Source organism: Atta cephalotes, assembly GCF_000143395.1.
Source record: "Atta cephalotes unplaced genomic scaffold scaffold00045, whole genome shotgun sequence".
Lineage (NCBI taxonomy): Eukaryota > Metazoa > Arthropoda > Insecta > Hymenoptera > Formicidae > Atta > Atta cephalotes.
The window spans coordinates 1539587-1546565 of record NW_012130109.1 but is presented as its reverse complement, the minus strand read 5'-3'; positions in this window follow the sequence as shown (position 1 = coordinate 1546565).

Here is a 6979-nt window from a genome sequence, read left to right as displayed (position 1 = left end):
GTGTGTGTGTGTGTGTGTGTGTGTGTGTGTGTGTGTGTGTGTGTGTGTGTGTGTGTGTGTGTGTGTGTGTGTGTGTGTGTGTGTGTGTGTGTGTGTGTGTGTGTGTGTGTGTGTGTGTGTGTGTGTGTGTGTGCGCATGCGTGCGTGCGAGCTAAAACGTATGAATATGATTGTGTGTGATGATTGTTCAAAAGATAAAGACTATTTAGTATAGGGAAGCAAGAGAGCGCTCAAATGGAAAAAAGATTGAGGATCAGAAAGAAAAGAAGGAGAGTTAAGCCGAGTCTAAAAAATGGGAGGAAGTCATAACTCTGACACACGACGGATTCTTCTAGTCGATACCAGTCGTATTCGTATCCGGTACACAAGGAAATAAAAAATGATGATCGCACAACCGAAATGTATCTGACCAATGCTGCATTCAATGGATTCACGACATTTCCGGTCAACAATACTATACCATTTATCGTTTAATTAGGGACCAAAAATTAGTTATGCAAGTTATTCTCTTTGTTTTATAAGAGAACTACAGTTTCTTTTCTTCCTTTTTGTTAGCTGTGTGATTTTTTTCAACGATCGCGATGACTGTCTAGATTCTCGAAAAATATTATTTCCTCGAGACATCCTATCATTCCCATTTTTAACAATAAAGAATCTCACACACATTTACATAATAAAAAGACAAAATAAATAAATATTGAGTTAACTTAATTATTATTTGTTATCAGTAAATTATTCAAAAATTGGAAATATTGTGCTTTAAGAAATATTTAATGTAAAAAAACAGATTTAACGTAAGTATTAGATGTAGTAAAAAGAAATCCATTATTTTTGCATGAAATTGAATGGAATAATATATGTTATCGAATAAATATGATCATTTTTAACCTTCAAGTGATGACTTTTTTGATATCACTAATGGTAACATGACGTGATACGGAGTCAATTTTACATCACTAATAGTGATAGGGAATCAATTTGACATACATCACGTTGAAGGTTAATTATGTGAAACACGATATCCTACTTGTATCAATAAAAATGACGAATACTTCATCTTGTCATGCAATCTCTCAAAAATAATTGGCAGACACAAACATTTAATCGAGATATTTTAATTGCGAGGTTCTTCTAACTAACCATCATATTCGTTTTTGCCTCTTTTTTAAGCATCCAACCCTTTCTTCACTTTTACACTTGGTAGCTGTGGTCTTCGGCCTTAATTACTTTCGTAGTCGCTTAATTGCGATTAAGAAACCCTTTTGCTGATTGCCCAACAGTAACAGCGTCCTTAAAAATGAGATAATTGAAACATTCTCTTTCATTACGTGTAATTCTGGCCATCTATAATTAATTTACAATCTCGAACAAATTAATCCATATTAATACTAGGACTCCATATAGTTCTCTTCAGGTAATTTTTTCATTCTTTTGAAATAAAATTTTAATTAAATAATTTAATTAACTTAATAATTTTTATTAATTTGTAATATTACATCTATATATAGAAAATTTTCTCTAAAATAAAATATTTTTTAAATTATTCGGAATAATAATGCAATAGTTATTAAATACTAGATTTACATATTCAAAAACTATATACACATTAAATTTATATTTATATTATTTTAAAAAGGCGCACAATAATTACAAAAATTCCTTTTCTTACTGTATTATTATAATTAGTTTTACAATTAGTTTTTGATATTAATGTTAAAGCATGAGTTAACTTAATTCTATAATTTAACTTTTGCAGAACAAAGTCCTTGAATATGTTTAGAATTTAACCATCTCGATTGATTTATTGGTTCTTGGAAAAGAGAATTGTCTCGAATCACGCAGAAGCAGCGTGAAACCAGTCTTAATAAATTATGCATCGCCCGCCCTTATGACATTAAAAGTCTTCGAGCATTGTCTCCGATTCAAAGCGCTTGCAACCATTGTCGGGCGAGTAAGATCTAATCTTTGTTAATAAATAATTACTTCTCTATTTAAAAAACTAATCTCGATTCGATAAAAATTGTTTCGTATTTTTTGTTTAATATAAATTTTGTTTAATATAAATATGGAGTAAAAAATAAATAAACAATAAAGTTTGAGAAAGAGAAATTAATAATCAAAGCTGAATTTCTTTAATTGTATACATAGTATCGTTCCTTTATTTCAAAAATGGCACAACTCAAAAACATATTATTGAATATGAGTTAAATAAACATTACTCTATCAATCATCAAATAATCTAATTCAATAAAAAAATCATTAAAATAATTTTTAACAAATCAAAATCTTCATAATTCAAAGAGACTGATCTTTTAATTCCTTATGAAACGGAAATAGCAAAATTTGAGTATATATCAAGAATATTTATATTTTCTGAAATTAGTCAATTAGTTAATTTTTTGTTAAAATATAGTTCCCTTTCCGAGAAACTTAATTTTTTGATAATGTGTCACTTTTGAAGAAAGCGATGTAATTAATTTATTGATGTCAAACTAACGTATTTTCCAATTATTCTCAACTTATCAGATATATATATTAATAAAAGAATCCGTTGGATAATTTAACGAAAAGCTAAATTTTTTTCGTTAATGTTAACTATAACATTCTATATTTAAAATATATTTAAAATATATAGAACGTAGCTAACTAATTAATTATACAAATTAATAACAAATTTATTATATAATATTCGAAAACAAAATCTTAAAAAAATTTTCAAACTACATCTGAATAATGTCTGAAATAAAATTAAATTAAGAATAAAGTGTCTCTTCTTTATCAATTAATCTTATGGTGAGTGCATACGTACTTGCAAATACATAGAATATAAACAAATTGCAGAATGCATGTAAAAACATTCTGCATTATTTGTTTCGATCAATATTTAATCACTTGTAAATGATACAGTCGTATAAGCAGATACGCTAAATTAAATTGTTTCATCCTTGTATTGCAAATGAAGAAAAACGTCTCTGGTCATTCTATTCTGTTCGCAGCAAATATGAATTAAGATATTTATATTAATAATGCAATAGCATTATGCAATAATAAAATATCATTACAATTAGTGTATCAGGATTGCATTAATTAACAGATCACTTGCATTAATATTAAAATTGTGACAATTTATTTATTTATTTGTATATGTATATGTATACGATTTTATTATTATTTTAAGCATAAAATGCAAAAACATAGAATAGTTGTATACGCATAATATAAAAAAGTCTGATCCAATAAGCATCCAACATAACATATCATCATATTGATTGAACATAACATATGATTGATCCAGATGGTCTCATATTATACATATGCAACTATACCACTTTGTATGTGATAAATCATTGCAATAAGCAATGTGAAACACGATCGGTAAAAAATGGAAGGACAAAATCGCATTTGTTTTACAAACCCTATTAAAGGCAGAATGTAATCAAGCGATGATTTTTCTTAATGCTTCTAAAACCCAATTTCTAATAAAAATTGAGAAAATAATCATCCTTGCGAAATAAAATCATATTGTTTCTTATGATGTGTCATCAACATATATTCGAGTATTAATTAATATGTTCGCAACAGAATTACGATTTTCGTGATGTCACGTATGACAGAAATAATGTAATTAATTTTTTACATGTAATTAAAAATATAATTATGTACAATATCGAATAAAAGTGATAGTCTAGTGTAGATGATTTCTAAATGCATGATAATAGCAAACGTAAACAATCAACTCTGCCTGTACACTAACAATAAGAGAAAGTAAGAGAAAGATACTTAAAAATTTATTTGTTAAACATAATTATTTCACTGAAATAAATCTTTATTTGGATACGGCGAAAAAAATAAAATTTTATCCCTAGCAAATAAATGATCCATTTTATTTTTTTACTAATGAGATATATTTTTAAATTAATGAGATAATTTCATAGAAATGTAAATTTCCTCATTATAGTCAATTTTTCTTATAACAAACAAATGTCAAAGAAAACGTAATAATATTTTCTTTCAAATAATTCGATAATATTTTTTTCTGAACGTACGTTTATTTAACTTCAATTTGCGCTGCATAAATTAATATAGTAATATGATGAAGTTTCTGACGAGAAATGTAAAATCGTTGACAGATATAATTCATTCATTCTCTTGTAACTTTCGTATTTCTGTCATGTTCAAATTAATTCTTAATAGCTAGCACCAACAAGTGGCATTCAATTTACAACAAACGGTTAGCAACATTTAACATTTACATTGTTATCTTTAATATATTAATGCTATACGCATATGATCTATTTTTGGTCAAAGAATCGATAAAAATCGCACATAACCGTTATTTTCACTTAAATTCGAATGTGTCCACGACAATATCATGAATGTTTAATTATGCTATTATTCAGCATCATCTGTCAATTAGCATGTCATACGGGTAGCACTGAAAGTGAAGCGCCACCTGTAATTTTATTTGGGGTAACGTACATTAATTTATCACTTTGATAAATACATACTCATTAAGTAAATATACTCATTATGATTGTATCTGTGTCTCATTATCCCAACATTTCTTATATTCGCTGATTCATAAATTAAAAATTTATGAATTGCCCCTATTGCAAATTCTCAGTCACTAGTTCTTTACGCGTGTCAGTTTATGTAATTCTAACGGTTTTTATGCGTTGCACAGCTACAATTAAATATATAAAACGAAACTATTAAATATCTAATTCATTCAAGATATATCTTAAATTTTGTTTTTTAAAAAGAATGTAATTTCTAATGCAACTTTTGGATAATCTCATATAATTTTTTTTTGGTATCTCGACATACAAACTAAAGAATTTTTCTGGAATAGATCGCACGCTGACGCTGGAAAAAAATTTTAATTCTTGGAAGCGGGGTAGCAACATAAGGGTACATACATGACTGGTTGCAATCAGATAGCAAAAGAAGGATGTGTGTATTCTTTTTTTCTATTTTATCTCTAATGATTCCTCAAAACGAGCTTTACATCCTGAACGGCTTATCCGTATTTGGCGCGTCGCTTTTATCGCGATGTTTCCTATACCCATCACCGGCTCGAACCATAAGGCGAGAGTAACCGACAGGTGGTACCGATCAGTCTGAAGACTCAGAAGAAAAAAATTAAATGTCATGATGCTCTTGTCATTATGCCTTTCATAGAGACACAAAAACAAGTCTGATCGTCGCAGGTAACTATTTATTTTATTAGGAATTTTGAGTTTTCTCACGGTAGTCAAAATAAAAATATTCTACCGAATCTCATCATCATCAATGATATTGCAGTCTTATTATGTGTAACGTAATTGAGATGTTTAATATTTATATTTAATGTTGTGTTATTTGAAATAAATTTTCGAGAAAGAAAGAAGAAAAAGAAAAAGAGAAAAATCAAAAGGAAATAGAAAATTGTATGTATACGTAAATAAATTTTATTCTCTATAAATCTATGACATAGGTTTGTATATATCTGATGTATTCTCTTATTGACATATTCATATCAATATTAATTTTCCTTCGATGCTTCTTTCATAAGAAATATGAAAGAATTTCACATAATTTTAATCATATACAATTTATTATATAATTATAGTTTATCGTGTAAAACTTTAAGCTATTCTATTACATTCTTTTAAAGAACAAAATTTAAAATATATCTTGAGTAAATTAAATATTTAACAGTTCAATAAATTAAAATAATAGATGTAAGTATAATAAACAAGTATATATACCTTCTTTAAAAAATATTTGAAATACACAATGATTCGCAATGGAAATATACGTGAAGCTCTATGACAAATATTAAAACAAATAATTTTTTATTTAAATGCGTCTCTCAGCGTGGTTGATAGATTCATATATATGTCGATATGCGCGTATTCAATTCACAATTCACGGGGGTTCATGCATACTATCGCCTGTTCTCGAAACTTTAACGCGGGCAGTATTATGTGTTTAGAAAAACTTGAGTGGCAAAGCGGGATGGCGATCAATTACCGCGAATTTTCCTTAATTAATTGCACGCCACGCCGGGCCATCGCGTGCTCGCGAGGCACCGCAATAAATACCAGGCGCTCCGCGAAAGGCCAGAGTCGATTCGTCACCGTCGCCCATTCGAGAATCACGCAGGCGGTCTTACGCTCGATCGTATAATCGCATCGAGTCCGAGAGCGGAAAAACTACATCTCCTAGCACGGCGGAAAAGGCTTAATGCGCTCAAGAAATAAATCCTGTATTCAAACAGTTATACGATCCGACATCGATCATGCAGGAAAAAGCACCCGCTCATTGCGATAGAGGAAAGTTAATGACAAAGTACGACGATAGAGTAGCAACGTTCGTCATTTTTGTTCTCAGAGAATTAACGATGATCATACCCTTAGGAAGCATCAAATGAGAATAGTCATAGAACTACAGTCATTATATTAGGTGTAGTAAAAAGAAATCCATTATTTTTGCATGAAATTGAATGGAAAAATAATAGATTTCTTTTTACTACACCTAATATCTATAAAGAAGATAGATAAATGTGTAGATTTTACTTTTCAAAAAGTTACATTAAAATTAAATAAACACTTTCCGTTTGTCTATGATTTGATTTTCGATTTCAATTTAGAATTTGCACCAGTAAAAAAATTAAACGTAAAATTGTACGGATAGATAAAATAAAAATATATGAGTAATAATTATCTGTTAAATTACTTTCTCAAAATTATTTTAATTAAGTAATTAAGTAATTTTTTTAATAATATAATTATTTCATTGCGATAAAAAATATAATATTTTTAAATCATAATTAATATTATGCTAATATTACATATACAAGGTGTCTCATCTAAGATCGGCTACCTGAATAACACACACAGTTTTGAAGATAGGAAGAAATGCTTGAAATAAAGTTGTATCGAGAGGAGAACACTTTTATGTGCAGAATAGTTAGAGGAATCATATTATGTAAAAA